Here is a 15,752-nt window from a genome sequence, read left to right on the forward strand (position 1 = left end):
AAGGGGTGGAATGGGAGCAGGGAGGGGGCAGAGCAGGGGTGGGCTGGGGCTGGGTTGCTCACTGCTGCCAACGCCAGGCACCCTGCTCATCTCCCAGGCTGCCCTGGATCCCGTTTCCCCCTGAAGCGCGGGGGACCCCAAAGCACGGGGCCCGGGGCAGTTGCCCTGGTCCATCCTATGGACGGGACGGTTCTGCTTGGACCCGTTCTGGGCAGCACCAAAATTATACAAACCCGGAGCCCACAGCTCAGACAGTTCCGCTAGGCAGAGTGAGGGGGGGAGGGGGAAGGGGTTATGGCCCAGACATTTTTAATTTGAATATCGTACTTTACAGAGAGTCTACACTGCCTGAACTAACCTTTTTGAAACAATTGGTTCAGGTTTTTTTTCCCCCAATATATATTATATATTTGTATACTGTATTTTTTCCAGTATTTTCTGGATTGAGGTTAACCTCCAACATGCAACTTCTAATTCATTTTTTAGGATTAAAAACTGCTCCATTTATTGTGATGAACTGAGTTACTGGAAATCTTTCATTTTGTTCCATAGCCATGCCCTCTTCTCTTCCCTTTCTCTTCTCTTCTCTTTCTCTTCTCTATAAAGATGCATGTGCTTATAGCAATTTCCCATCTTGTCGCTATTTATTAACAAATTATTCTAGAGGAGCAAGCCAAAGCAGTGTAAGGGCTTGTGTACCTGGTGTATTAGTCTGCACTAGTGTATGGCACACTAAATGGCCTGTGCAGATCCTGCTGGCACACAATACAAGTTCCCTAGTGCATGTTAATTTGTGAAACTGGACTACATTAATGCACACTAGGGAACTTTTAGTGAGTGCCAGCAGGGTACACATAGGTCAGTTAGAATGTAGCTCACTAGTGCGTACTGGAAGTGACACCCCTTCCGTGTGGACAGATGCAAGGTGTAGATGATCCCTTAGTCTTTAAACTGTCTATATAGTGTATAAATTGGAGCTTTGTTGAAGTCCCTCAGTACTGGCCTCAGAGAGAATGGTTTATAATGAATTTTATTTTACATTATTCTCACATTCTAGCTGTATTTAATTTTACTTTTAAATGGGCTAGCATTGCACAGAAATGAGATCTCTCTGTGGACTGCAGAAGAAACAGCTAGTGTCAATATGTAAATACAATGTATATTTCCAAAGTTTCGTTTCTTTTCTTTTCTTTTCTTTTCTTTTCTTTTCTTTTCTTTTCTTTTCTTTTCTTTTCTTTTCATGCTTATTTGGATAATCAAGATGAACCAGAAGAGGTTTAAAATAAATTAAATTTTAATTTTCATGCTAGCAGTTAGCTCATTACCATGGGCAAATATCAGCCTGGTTTGCTTTGAGACATCTCTGTGTTTTTATGACTTTAAGGAGTAGCTGCTTGAAGTCCCTTAGAGGATTATGTGTGCCAGTTTTCATTCAAAATGAGCTTTTGAAGAGCATTAGAAGGAGCTGCTCACATATTGTTTTGAAAAGGCTGGTCAAAATACAGGTTTCTTTTTTCAGCTAAAGCTGCTCTATAAGTGTGTTGGCTGCTAATAGTTTTGCCATGCTGTTATTCCAAGCAGAGGCTTTCCCGGTTTTTATTCCAAGCAGAACTTATCAGGTGCTAACATCCTGTTGTTGTGATCTGGACATTACCTGTATTAAAGCAGGGGCACTGAATGGGATACCCAAAGAGGCAGCGAGGCCACAAGAGAGAACAAAATGGGATGCTCGTGGCACTTCTTTTGGTTCACATAGCAACAAGCAGCTACAACCTCTGAAGCCAGACCACCAGGGAGTTATGGGAACCTCAGCTGTCAGACCTGGCAGCCATTCAGGCATAGGAGGCAAAAGGACTGGAACGAGCCCTTTCCATTGTTCCTGGGTCATTTGTAGTCAGTGCTGGCGTAAATCATTTTTCTCATTAATCTTCTTTTCCTATGATATAGCTTCCCTCTCTTTAATCAACAGAGATTGCCTCCGTTAAATAGCTAGCAACAGTCTGACTCTTTTACTTGTTCTTACTTGTTGGGGATTCAGTACTCATTCTGCAAGGGACAGCTGGACAACAGGATGCTGTTCTGCCTTCTCAGAGCCAGGATATGAGATGGTCACTCTAGGGTTTGTCTACACTGGTGTGCGCGTGCAATTATTGGACCATGTACATGCCCGCACCGAGCGTCCACACCTGCTGTACTGGACACAAGTATAACTCTGGGTGCATGCATTTACTCAATTCCATGCTGCCACTGTTGTTACACCGTGTTAGCACTGCCATTTCAAGGTCAGTATCCCAGGGTTCTGTGCATCACAGGAAGACACTCTTGGAACTATCTTGCTGTGTGGTGTTGCCACTACCCCCGCCTTCACATATTTGGCAGTGGCACCTCCTGATCACATCTCCCTGTCTCTCTCCTGCCACCCCCTAAAGTGAGTGGAAGACATGGAGCAAATGAGTTATGATGGGGTTCTGCTGTACCAGGACTAGCTGGGTATTGCCTGGCTGGCGACATCAGACAGTTATAGGTCCATTGCAAACCACTTCAGGGTTGGAAAGTCCAGTGTTAAGGTTGTGATTGTACAGGTTTTCAAGGCAACTAACGCTGTGATTTACCCACATAAATGGACTAAATCTATGAACAACAGCCAAATGTTAATGTCTATGAACCCATCTCTGTGCCCTCCCCTTGACAATGGGGAAAATCTGTTCTTGAGGACAAATGGGGATGAATCCTGCATGGGATTTAGGAGGCTGGCACTTGGTGGGCTTCTGGGACTCCCACAGGCTTGTTGTTTCCCTCCTGGATGGTCAGAGGAGCTCCCTTATGAGGGGTTTTGGTTGCCAGTGGATGTTGTGGTCCCAGGAGTCCAGCAGGCTCCTCCTGGTCAGGGGTTGATTCCTCTGGCTCAGCAGTACTCTGGGTGGCAGCCAGAAGGGGGGGCTGACGGTTCATGAACAAGTGTCCTAGAGTCATTGAGTTTAAGGCCAGAAGGGACCATCAGATCATCTAGTCTGACCTCCTGTGTATCACCCAGCTCCCACACACTAAACACAACAACTGAAATTGGAACCTCAGGAGACTAGACTATTATGTGCCACAGGAAGAGAATAGGATCTGTGGTGCACCAATGCCTGAGGCCTCTGAAATGGTAGGAAAATCATTAATTGCAATATACTCCATTTATCTGGAATGTGACCTTCACACACATGCTGCAGAGAAAGGTGAACACCTGCCCCCCCACACCCCAACACTACCGATCTGACCTGGGGGAAAATTCCTTCCCAACCCATATATGGCGACCAATTAGACCCTGATCATGAGAACAAAAACCAGCCAGCTTCGCATTTGAAAGAGAAAGTTTGATGCCAACTCAGAGCTTTGGCCCACCCAGTTCAATGTCCCATCTCCAGCCTGGAACATCCTTGATGTTTCAGAAGAAGGAGATTTTAAAAAAGAAAAAAATACCTCCCAGAATACATTGGGGTGAAAAAAACATTCTAACCCCTGGCTGAAACCGTGAAACATGTGCCTTGGGAACATAGGACATAACCTGGAAATGAGCCCCAAAGTTGTTGAAGTCTGCTCCATCCATCATAAGCAACCCCATCATACAATTGCACCCAGAAATTTGTCATAAATTTGTAATGGCTACTGCAGCAGGTGGACCCCAAACTCATTTGGCCACCAGTTCTATCTGCCTCTTCATCAGCCCCATTCCCGAAAGTGTGCCTCCTGCTCTATGAACCCCACTTCATCAGCATCTCTTCTGCTGAAAACCCCGATCCCTCCGTGTCCTGAGAAATTCAAACTGCTCTTGGTTCCTCCTGTACATGCCAATAAACACTGCAGGTCCTCCAGGTTCCTTCTCCATCTGCCTCTGCTATCTCTGGGGTGCTGCTCCTTCCATCTTGGTAAAATGACTGTTAGGAGTCAAAGGTCCTACCAATTCTGAGACAAGGGTAGCATTATATATATTTTTTTCCTTTGGAAGAAGCTGAGAAATCCCTTCACATAACATAATTTTGCTATGGAAGGCCACAATTCTGAAACTTTTCAGCATTCCAGGAATGTGACTGTTAGACTATCCTTGGTTCTCAGAAAATACGTGCGGTACTGAGAAAGGAGCAGAGGCTACTAATGGTGAGAAACATATACTAATGGTTTTTTTAAAAAAATTGTTCTAGTATCACAAGGAATTAGGGTCACAATTCCTTCCAGGGGCTTATGACATTCTCATAAGTAAGCTGGACAAATGTGGGCTTGGTAGAACTATCATTAAGTGGATACATAATTGGTTAAACAACTACAAACAAAGAGTAACTATTAATGGGGTGATATCAGATTGGAAGGAGGTCTCAAGTGGGGTTCCACAGGGATCTGTTCTGGGTGTGGTGTTATTTAACATCTTTATTAATGACCTCTCTCCTTGGTGCTGGTTAGGCCTCAGCTGCAGTACTGTGTCCAGTTTTGATCACCACTGGATAGAAAGGATATAGAGAAATTGGAAAGGATGCAGAGGCAAGTGACAGAGATGATGAAAGGGATGGAATGCAAGCCATATGAGCAAAGGCTGAAGCAACTGAGTATATTTAGTTTGTAAAAGAGGAGATAAAGGGGGACGTGGTAACAGTCTTCAAATACATGAAAGGCTGCCATAAAAAAGATGGAGAATAATTGTTCTCTTTTGCCACAGAGGGCAGGACAAGAGGCAATGGGCTCAACCCACAGCATGGCAGATTTAGATTAAATCTCAAGAAAAACTTCCTAACTGTAAGAACAGCAGGAGGGGGCTCAGGGCTGGGGAAGGGTGTTGGGGTGCAGGAAGGAGTGTGGGGTGTGGGCTCTGGGAGGGAGTTTGGGTGTGGGAGTGGGCCCGTGGCTGGGGCAGGGGGTTGGGGTGTGGGAGAGGATTTGGGGTGCTGGCTCCAGGAGTGGGCTCAGGGCTGGGGCTGTGTTTCAGGGTGCTGCGGGGCTTGGGGGTGCAGGAGGGGGTGCGGATGCTGGCTACAGGAGGGGGCTCAGGGCTGGGGCAGGGGGTTGGGATGCAGGAGGGGGGAGAGGTGCAGGCTATAGCCAGGCAGCGCTTACCTTGGGAGGCTCCCGGGCTGTACGCAGTGGGGCTAAGGCAGGCTCCCTGCCTGCCCTGTCCCTGTGCCGCTCCCGGAAGTGGCCGGGACGTCCTTGCAGCCCTTGGGGGAGCTGGGGTTCCCAGCCAATGGAGGTCAGGTCAGGTAGGGAGCCTGCCTTAGCCCCACTGCACTGCTGGACTTTTAGCAGCCTAAAATCTCCCAGTGTGGCTTCAGTAGCCTCTGGGAGATAGAGCCCAATTCTGGGAGAGTCCTGGCAATACCGGGAGGGTTGGCAACCCTATTCTTCTCTGGGACCTAGGCTGGAAGTTACATGGTTGATTCAATATGCCCTAATGCATTTAATGATACAACATTTGATAAACTCAACTAGAATTAATCAGTTTTAGAAGGACTAATTTCAAAACTGTCTTATAGATTCATACATTCAATAGATTCATAGATTCCTAGGCCATAAGGGACCATTGTGATCATCTAGTCTCACCTGCTGTATAACCCAGGCTATAGAACTTTCACAAAATAATTCCTAGAGCATAGGTTTTAGAAAAACATCCAATCTTGATTTTAAAATGGTTAGCTAGGAAGAATCCACCTCAACTTTTGGTAAGTTGTTCCAATGGGTAATTAGATTCATAGATATTTATAGATATTTAGGTCAGAAGGGACCATTATGATCATCTAGTCTGACCTCCTGCACAACGCAGGCCACAGAATTTCACCCACCACTCCTACAAAAAAAAAACCTCACACCTATATCTGTGCTATTGAAGTCCTCAAATTGTAGTTTAAAGACCTCAAGGAGCAGAGAATCCTCCAGCAAGTGACCCGTGCCCCATGCTACAGAGGAAGGCGAAAAACCTCCAGGGCCTCTTCCAATCTGCCCTGGAGGAAAATTCCTTCCCGACCCCAAATATGGCGATCAGCTAAACCCTGAGCATATGGGCAAGATTCATCAGCCAGATACTACAGAAAATTCTTTCCCAGGTAACTTGGATCTTTCCCCATCTAAAACCCATCACAGGCCATTGGGCCTATTTACCATGAATATTTAATTACCAAAACCGTGTTATCCCATCATACCATCTCCTCCATAAACTTATCGAGTTTAATCTTAAAACCAGATAGATCTTTTGCCCCCACTACTTCCCTCGGAAGGCTATTCCAAAACTTCACTCCTCTGATGGTTAGAAACCTTCGTCTAATTTCTAATCTAAATTTCCTAGTGGCCAGTTTATATCCATTTGTTCTTGTGTCCACATTGGTACTGAGTTTAAATAATTCCTCTCCCTCTCTGGTATTTATCCCTCTGATATATTTATAGAGAGCAATCATATCTCCCCTCAGCCTTCTTTTAGTTAGGCTAAACAAGCCAAGCTCCCTGAGTCTCCTTTCATAAGACAAGTTTTCCATTCCTTGGATCATCCTAGTAGCCCTTCTCTGTACCTGTTCCAGTTTGAATTCATCCTTCTTAAACATGGGAGACCAGAACTGCACACAGTACTCCAGGTGAGGTCTCACCAGTGCCTTATATAACGGTACTAAAACCTCCTTATCCCTACTGGAAATACCTCTCCTGATGCATCCCAAGACGACATTAGCTTTTTTCACAGCCATATCACATTGGCAGCTCATAGTCATCCTATGATCAACCAATACTCCAAGGTCCTTTTCCTCCTCCGTTACTTCTAGTTGATGCGTCCCTAGCTTATAACTAAAATTCTTGTTATTAATCCCTAAATGCATGACCTTACACTTCTCACTATTAAATTTCATCCTATTCCTATTACTCCAGTTTACAAGGTCATCCAGATCCTCCTGTAGGGTATCCCTGTCCTTCTCTAAATTAGCAATACCTCCCAGCTTTGTATCATCTGCAAACTTTATTAGCACACTCCCACTTTTTGTGCCCAGGTCAGTAATAAAAAGATTAAATAAGATTGGTCCCAAAACCGATCCCTGAAGAACTCCACTGGTAACCTCCCTCCAACTTGACAGTTCACCTTTCAGTAGGACCCGTTGTAGTCTCCCCTTTAACCAATTCCCTATCCACCTTTCAATATTCCTATTGATGCCCATCTTATCCAATTTAACTAATAATTCCCCATGTGGCACCGTATCAAACGCCTTACTAAAATCTAAGTAAATTAGATCCACTGCGTTTCCTTTATCTAAAAAATCTGTTACTTTCTCAAAGAAGGAGATCAGGTTGGTTTGGCACGATCTACCTTTTGTAAAACCATGTTGTATTTTGTCCCATTTACCATTGACTTCAATGTCCTTAACTACCTTCTCCTTCAAAATTTTTTCCAAGACCTTGCATACTACAGATGTCAAACTAACAGGCCTATAATTACTTGGATCACTTTTTTTCCCTTTCTTAAAAATAGGAACTATGTTAGCAATCCTCCAATCATACGGTACAACCCCTGAGTTTACAGATTCATTAAAAATTCTTGCTAATGGGCTTGCAATTTCTTGTGCCAATTCTTTTAATATTCTTGGATGAAGATTATCTGGGCCCCCCGATTTAGTCCCATTAAGCTGTTTGAGTTTCGCTTCTACCTCAGATATGGTGATGTCTACCTCCATATCCTCATTCCCATTTATCATGCTACCATTATCCCTAAGATCCTCTTTAGTCTTATTAAAGACTGAGGCAAAGTATTTGTTTAGATATTGGGCCATGCCTAGATTATCCTTGACCTCCACTCCATCCTCAGTTTTTAGCGGTCCCACTTCTTCTTTCTTTGTTTTCTTCCTATTTATATGACTATAGAACCTTTTACTATTGGTTTTAATTCCCTTTGCAAGGTCCAACTCTACTTGACTTTTAGCCTGTCTCACTTTATCCCTACATATTCTGACCTCAATAAGGTAGCTTGCCTTACTGATCCCTCCCTTCTTCCACTCCCTATATGCTTTCTGCTTTTTCTTAATTACCTCTCTAAGATGCTTGCTCATCCAGCTTGGTCTACAACTCCTGCCTATGAATTTTTTCCCCTTTCTTGGGATGCAGGCTTCCGATAGCTTCTGCAGCTTTAATTTAAAATAATCCCAGGCCTCCTCTACCTTTAAACCCATAAATTCTTCAGTCCAATCCACTTCCCTAACTAATTTCCTTAATTTTTGAAAGTCAGCCCTTTTGAAATCAAAAACCTTAGTTGCAGATTTATTTTTGTTAATCCTTCCATTCAGTTCCATTACTCTCACTGTTTAAAAAAAAATATGCCTTATTTCCAGTCTGAATTTGTCTAGCTTCAACTTCTGGCCATTTGATCCTTTCTCTGCTAGACTGTTAAATCTTTGTTGCCCATGGAGGCATGTATAGACTGTAATCCAAGTGATCCTTTAATCTTCTCTTTGTTAAGATAAATAGATTTTCTCCTTGAGTCTACCACCATATGGTATATATTCTAAACCTTTAACCAGTCTCATGGCTCATCTCTGAACCCTCACCAGTTTATCCACATCGTTCTTGAACTGTGGACACCAGAACTGGGAACACTATTCCAGCAGCAGTCACACCAGTGCCAGCTAGAGAGGCAAAATAACTCTCTACTCCTATATGAGATTTCTCTATTTATGTATCTCAGGATTCCATGAGTCAGTTTGGCTACTGTATCGTACTGGGAGCTCATGTTTAGCTGATTATCCAGCATAATCCTCAAATCTTTTTCAGGGTCACTGCTCCCCAGGATACAGTGTAAATATAGGCTACATTCTTTGTTCCTAGATGTATACATTTAGCTATATTTAAACCCAAATTGTTTGCTTGTGCCCACTTTACCAAGCGATCCAGATCACTCTAGATGGTGACTTGTTCTCTTTATTGTTTACTAACTCCCCTCCCCCCCCCAATTTTTGTTTCATCTGAAGACTTGATCAGTGATGATTTAATGTTTTCTTCCAGGTCATTGATAAAATTTTTAAATAGTATAGGGCAGTGGTGGGCAACCTGCAGCTTGCAGGTCGCATGCAGCCCATCAGGATAATCTGATTGCGGGCTGCGAGACATTTTGCTGATGTTGACCGTCCGCAGGCATGGCCCTCTGCAGCTCCCACTGGCCACGGTTCACTGTTCCTGGCCAATGGGAGCTGCGGGAAGTGGCGGCCAGCACATCCCTGTGGCCCGCACCACTTTCCACAGCTTCCATTGGTCGGGAATGGCGAACTGCAGCCACTGGGAGCATGGGAGGCTAACCGTCCACAGGCACAATGTCAGCAAAAAGAAAAGAAGTACTTGTGGCACCATGTCTCATGGCCCGCAATCAGATTAACCTGATAGACTGCATGCGGTTCACGGGCCGCAGGTTGCCCACCACTTGTATAGGGCCAAGAACTGATCCCTGCAGGACCCTACTGCAAACAAGCCTGCTCAGTGATGATTCCCCCTTTTCAATTACATTTTGAGACCTGTCAGTTAGGAAGCTTTTAATCTATTTAATGTGTGCCATGTAAATTTTACATCTTTCTAGTTTTTTAATCAAAATGTCATGCAGTACCAAGCAACCAAATGCCTCACAGAAGGCTAAGTATATTATATCAACACTACTACTTTTATCCACCAAACTTGTAATTTCCCCCCAAAAAGGGATATCAAGTTTGTTTGACAGGATCTGTTTTCATGCAATGAAATGCCCCAATGGTTTTTGATTAACTTGTTCATTCCAACAAGAAAGTTCACATACTTTTCAACCTGTCACCAGAAATGTCTGCAAAACAAGGTTGAGATTAAATTTTGGTAGATGGAACCAAGACAAAATATTTTTCAGCTTCTTTGAACCAGTGCAGTGCTGCTGAGCTGAAGTTGTCCACAGTGAATTATTGGAGGTCAGTCCGTGTGCTCAGTTTAGGGAGGGAAAAGTACTTTTCACCCAGCCTCAAAAGTATTGCTTTGTTTTGTTTTTATAGCCACTAACAGATTTTGTCTTGTGGAATGAGAAAGTGTTAGAAAGTGATTCCTAATACCTAAAATAAACCTCCCTTGCTGCAGATTAGGCTGTTATTTCTTGTCCTATTATGACATTCTGGGATGCAATCCAGACCAGTGACAGGCTGTGTCACCACCTGCCCTGTAACCTGGGGTGCCTCACAATGCTTTGCTGCTGTAGCTTCCAACCTGGGTCCCTCACAAACAGCCAAGCAGCGTGCAGGTCACATCCTCAGTCTCTATGTATAGATGCAGCCTGCTTGTACATTCCAGTCACACTTTGGCTTCTACCATCTTGGTTGCCACTCGTAGAATGATCCCAACACACTTCCAGTCCATATTTACCCCTTTCCCCCGAATGTGTATTCTGCACTGTCCAGCCTTTTCCTGGACAGTTCAGATATTTTAGGTCCGTTGCCCCACAAGGGAATAATATCCAACAAATGGAGTTACCCAAACAATTCAGTTTGAATGCAACTCTGGATTAGTTTTGATTAAAGAATAAAACAAGTTTATTTAACTAAAAGAGAGAGATTTTAAATGAGTACAAGTACAAGGCATTAAAGTCAGAAACCGTTACTAGAAAACTAAAGATAAAATGCTTTCCAGTGCTAAAACTTAACAAACTAGACTCAGTTCCAGATAAAATACTTACCACATATTCCCAACCACAGGGCTGACCAAACTTCAGGTGAGGATCCCTCCCAAAGTCAAATGGCTGTTTCCTTTGTCATCTTAGGTGAAAGAGAGAGAGAGAAATTAATACCTTGGGGTGTTCTTGTCCCTCACTTTTACAGTCCAGTCATCCTTTGAAATGGATTCTCCTGAAGATTACCCCTCAAAGCAAAGCTTATTCAATCTGTAAAGAAGGTGATGTAGTCTGGGGGCCCTTTCTTCTCTTCTGTGTATGCTGAAAGGCACATTTACCTTGTCTCCCTCTTGCTGTTTCACATGCCTTGTTTACTACTTATGTGTAAATTGAGACACACACACATTCTTTGTTTAAGCTAGATCTGCTTAATCACTCCTGCCTAATCAGAGATACAACTCTTTGAACATGTGCTACCAGCATGATGCAGAGAGAATTCATAACTTTACATAGAACGTTGCTACATACATTTCACCAAGATGTTGTTGACCATGACTTATTTGTTTTAAAATCATATTCATTTGTTGGCATCCTTTCATCTGTGAGAGATAGTTTGCAATGTCTCATGTGACTGAATGGGCCAATCCAAGACTTGCATGATCTTTGGCAGTTATTGCAAATATATGTATCTTGGTTGAGAGCTGATGGCTTCCTATGGGTTCTTTTCTCCACAAGCTATAGGAGCCAGCCCCTGTCATGGACTTTGATACCTTGATGGAGATGATGGTGCTACTTGTTACGATCACTTGACAAGGTTTCCCATTGTTCCGGATCAATTCCAAATTCCCTCATATCTCGCTTGCACAAGGCGTATTTTGTACACAGGTTGTTACAATGGCGTGGTCATCTTTTCTCAAGACTAAACATGCCCAGTTTTTTAACCTTTCCTCATTGGTCAGGTTTTCTAAACCTTTTATCATTTTTCTTGCTCTGTTCTGGACTCTCCAATTAATACACTTATTTCTTAAAGTTGGACACAGTACTCCAGCTGAGGCCTAACCAGTGCTGAGAAGAGCAAGACAAATACCTCCCTTATCTTGCAAATGACACTCCTGTTAATATATCACAGAGTGATCTTAATCTTTTATTTATTTTTTTTGCAACAGCATCACATTGTTGACTCATATTCAATTTGTGATCCACTATAACCCACAGATCCTTTTACTGCCTAGCCAGTTATAACCCCTTGGGCAGCATGGCCCAGCCACTGCCCAGCTTTGTATGCTGTCTAGTCCTTGAGCAGTGGTTTTCCATTGTTTAGCATTGTTAACAAAGGGACACTTAGTTGTTCCCTTATTTAGCCTGAATGGAAGGTGGCTGTCATATCCAACACTTTCAAGGAGGTGGTGTGACTGTCCAGTCCTCAGTATTGGTGCATAATTACTGCAAAAGCCTCCCCTTGCCTTTGAAATGCTGTGACTGAAAAATCCCAAGGGCCTTGGCCATAGTGTTCTTACTTATTGTTTATTTCACTAGCTCAGATTTGAAAAACTGACCACATTTGCCATTTTTAAAGATCACCTTCCAGAATGGGATTTCGCACTAGTATTTATTTTTGTTCAAGCAGTGTTGAGATGGGATCTGCAAGTACTTTGCTGAAGGGACTAAAAGGTAGTCTAGTGTCAATGTAGCTCCTGAAAAGATCTCTCAGTCCTCTACTAAAATGTTATTTCACAGCTTCATAGAACAATTAGAACCACAGAATTCTTCACTTTTCCATATTTTAGTGGCTGAATGAGTTTTCTGTAATATATTTTAATACATAGATAAAATGCAAATTCAAAAATTGGGCCAATATGACTCACTTTACTCTGTCTGGCAGAAAAATGAGGCCAGACATTATAGTCTTATTTGTTTTCTGTCTTTTTTTCCTTTGTATTTCTCCATTTCTCTGTGGACCTCTCCTCTTCTGTCTTTGTTTAGGGCTAGACTGAGAGCTGCAGAAGAGCTTGGTGAGTGTGTGGCGTCCCAAAGACAATTGCTTTCCCAGCACCTCCCCACACCTCTGATTGTTGACCTATACTTATTTAAAATAAATTAAACTTCAAGGACTAATATTTTACATGCTCTATTTGTATACAACACAATCTTCACAGATTATAAATCTGTACCTATCGTCTTACTCATAAAGTGAAGTAAAATCTATGGCTTCTCATGTGCTACGTAACCCGTGGCAATATCTTGGAAGCAAACTATATCTGAAGTATAAAATTACACTTTTCAGCTTTTATCACATCACAGTTGATCAAAGATCATTCTCTTCCCTTGTGCCCTTGTAGGTACCCTTTAAAAAACAATGGAGATGGGGTTTTGCATCACAGATGCTGTCAAGGTTCCTTCCCCGCTCTGAACTCTAGGGTACAGATGTGGGGACCTGCATGTAATACCCCCTAATATTTCCTAGAGCTCCAGGAAGAAATCCCAGGGTTTCACCCTATCTGTGATTTGGGGGGCATGTCATAAATATAAAGGGAAGGATAAACACCTTTAAATCCCTCCTGGCCAGAGGAAAAAACCCTTTCACCTGTAAAGGGTTAAGAAGCTAAGACAACCTGACTGGCACCTGACCAAAATGACCAATGAGGAGGCAAGATACTTTCAAAGCTGAAGGAGGGGGGAAACAAAGGGTTCTCTCTGTCGGTGTGGTGTTTTTGGTGGGACCAGAGCAGGAATGCAGGTCAGAACTCCTGAAAAGGGTTAATAAGCAATCTAGTTAGATATGCATTAGATTCTGATTTGTTTAAATGGCTGATAAAATAAGTTGTGCTGAATGGAATGTATATTCCTGTTTTTGTGTCTTTTTGTAACTTAAGGTTTTGCCTAGAGGGATTCTCTGTGTTTTGAATCTGATTACCCTGTAAGGTATTTACCATCCTGATTTTACAGAGGTGATTCTTTTACTTTTTCTTTAATTAAAATTCTTCTTTTAAGAACCTGATTGCTTTTTCATTGCTCTTAAGATCCAAGGGTTTGGGTCTGTGTTCATCTATGCAAATTGGTGAGGATTTTTATCAAGCCTTCCCCAGGAAAGGGGGTGTAGAGCTTGGGGGGATTTTGGGGGGAAAGACGTTTCCAAGTGGGTTCTTTCCCTGTTATATTTGTTACACGCTTGGTGGTGGCAGCAATAAAGTCCAGGGACAAAAGGTAAAATGATTTGTACCTTGGGGAATTTTTAACCTAAGCTGGTAAAAATAAGTTTAGGGGGTTTTTCATGCAGGTCCCCACATCTGTACGTAGAGTTCAGAGTGTGGAAGGAACCTTGACAGCAACACAGAAACCTGGTGGAGTGAGGACAATCAATGGGACACAATCATTACGGGGTACAAAATATATCGAAAGGACAGAAAAAGTCATGCGAGGGGAAGGGGGGGCGCGGGCCGGGATTGGAGGGAGGGAGTTGCACTATATGTGAAAGAAAATGTAGAATCAAATTAAATAAAAATCTTAAATAAATCCACATGTTCCATAGAATCTCTATGGATAGTAATTCCATGCTCTATAAGAATATAGCAGTAGGGATCTAATATTGACCACCTGACCAGGACAGTGATAGTGACGATGAAATGCTAAGGGAGATTAGAGAGGCTATCAAAATAAAGAACTCAATAATAGTGTGGGATTTCAATTATCCCCATATTGACTGGGTATGTGTTACTTCAGGACAAAATGCAGAGACAAAATTTCTTGATATTTTAAATGACTGCTTCTTGGAGCAGATGGTACAGGAACCCACAAGGGGAGAGGGAACTCTTGATCTAGTCCTGAGTGGAGCACAGGATCTGGTCCAAGAGGTAACTATAATAGGACCACTTGGAAATAGTGACCATAATATAATAACACTTAACATTCCTGTGGTGGGAAGAACACCTCAACAACCCAACACTGTGGCATTTAATTTCAGAAAGGGGAACTATGCAAAAATGAGAAAGATAGTTAAACAGATATTAAAAGGTACAGTGACTAGAGTGAAATCCCTGCAAGCTGCATGAACACTTTCCAGAGACACCATAATAGCGGCTCAACTTAAATGTATACCCCAACTTAAAAAACACAGTAAAAAAACTAAAAAAGAGCCACCGTGGCTTAACAACCATGTAAAAGAAGCAGTGAGAGATAAAAGGCATCTTTTAAAAAGTGGAAGTCAAATCCTAGTGAGGTAAATAGAAAGGAGCATAAACACTACCAAATTAAATGTAAAAATGGTCATAAGAAAAGCGAAAAAGGAGTTTGAAGAACAGCTAGCCAAAAACTCAAAAGGTAATAACAACATGTTTAAGTATATCAGAAGCAGGAAGCCTGCTAAACAACCAGTTGGGCTCCTGGACGATCAAGATACAAAAGGAGCACTTGAAGATAAAGTCATTGCGGAGAAACTAAATGAATTCTTTGCTTCAGTCTTCACAGCTGAGGATGTCAGGGAGATTCCCAAACGTGAGCCGTCTTTTATAGGTGACAAATCTGAGGAATTGTCACAGATTGAAGTGACACTAGAGGAGGTTTTGGAATTAATTAAGAAACTTAACAGTAACAAGTTACCGGGACCAGATGGCATTCACCCAAGAGTTCTGAAAGTACTCAAATGTGAAACTGTGGAACTATTAACTATGGTTTGTAACCTGTCCTTTAAATCAGCTACTGTACCTGATGACTGGAAGATAGCTAATGTAACAGCAATATTTAAGAAGGGCTCTAGAGGTGATCCTGGCAATTACAGACCGGTAAGTCTAACGTCAGTACCAGGCAAATTAGTTGAAACAATAGTAAAGAATAAAATTGTCAGACACATAGAAGAACATAAATTGTTGCGCAAAAAGTCAGTATGGTTTCTATAAAGGGAGATCATGTCTTACTAATCTCTTAGAGTTTTTGAGGGGGGTCAACAAACGTGGACAAGGGGGATCCAGTGGACATAGTGTACTTAGATTTCCAGAAAGCCTTTGACAAGTTCCCTCATCAAAGGCTCTTATGTAAATTAAGTTGTCATGGGATAAGAGGGAAGATCCTTTCATGGATTAAGAACTGGTTAAAAGGCAGGGAAAAAAGGGTAGGGATAAATGGTAAATTTTCAGAATGGACAGGGGTAACT

Source organism: Eretmochelys imbricata, chromosome 1 (genome assembly GCF_965152235.1).
Source record: "Eretmochelys imbricata isolate rEreImb1 chromosome 1, rEreImb1.hap1, whole genome shotgun sequence".
NCBI lineage: Eukaryota > Metazoa > Chordata > Testudines > Cheloniidae > Eretmochelys > Eretmochelys imbricata.